Raw genomic sequence first — 814 nt, 5'->3', positions numbered from 1 at the left:
ATATATATATATTTTTTTTACAGTGTGAAAAAAGCAATAGCGATGGGTCTCGCAAATGTTTCTCCCTCGCTCTCATTCCCCGCCTGCGCTCCCCCGTCTCCTTCGTATAGTTTCTCGTTCAACAAAAAGAAATATATATATATACACGAAAATCCCCGAACTTCCCTCCTGCCTATCAATTTCCTATTGTGTAATTGACTAAAATGTAATCGTCTCTATGAGAGTTTCTCCTTCTCGTCTCTAAACTTGTTCAAATCGATTTTCGATGCCCGAACATAAAACGATGCATTTGGAATGCGCGCAGATCGAAAGATGGGGGATCGTAAGATGCGATAAACAGAAATCAGAAAGATATAATCGGATCATCGAGAAGACGACAAAGGGCGCGTGTCAAATGTATCAAAATTGAAGAGCGATGCTGTCAAGTTCTTGTCGTATGAGGAATATGCATTCGTGATCTTCGTATGCGTGCACGTGCGCCGATGGCACGTGCACGCGTACGCAATTAATGCGATTCGAATGCGTTACGCGGTAACCATCTCCTACATCTTCAACAACGCAGAGTTCATAAAAAATATAAATAGCAAACTTGGCTACTAATCTGACGACCGAGTCGACAGACTCTGTGTGTACCTCGGCACGTAGATTATTAATTACAATCTCTTAGAATATAGAGTATACATAACGTCAGAGACATTAGACAAAAAAAGAAAATGAAACGTAGAATTGGTTCCTAGAATTAAATAAGAATAATCTTTCGTAACTGTACTCAGACTTCCTATTTCGTTTTTCCTTTATATATATACATATATGT

Source organism: Ceratina calcarata, unplaced genomic scaffold (assembly GCF_001652005.2).
Source record: "Ceratina calcarata isolate Rehan_Ccalc_2016 unplaced genomic scaffold, ASM165200v1 scaffold90, whole genome shotgun sequence".
In the NCBI taxonomy this organism is placed as follows: Eukaryota; Metazoa; Arthropoda; class Insecta; order Hymenoptera; family Apidae; genus Ceratina; species Ceratina calcarata.
The sequence above is the reverse complement of the archived record's forward strand: the minus strand, read 5'-3'. Positions refer to the sequence as shown.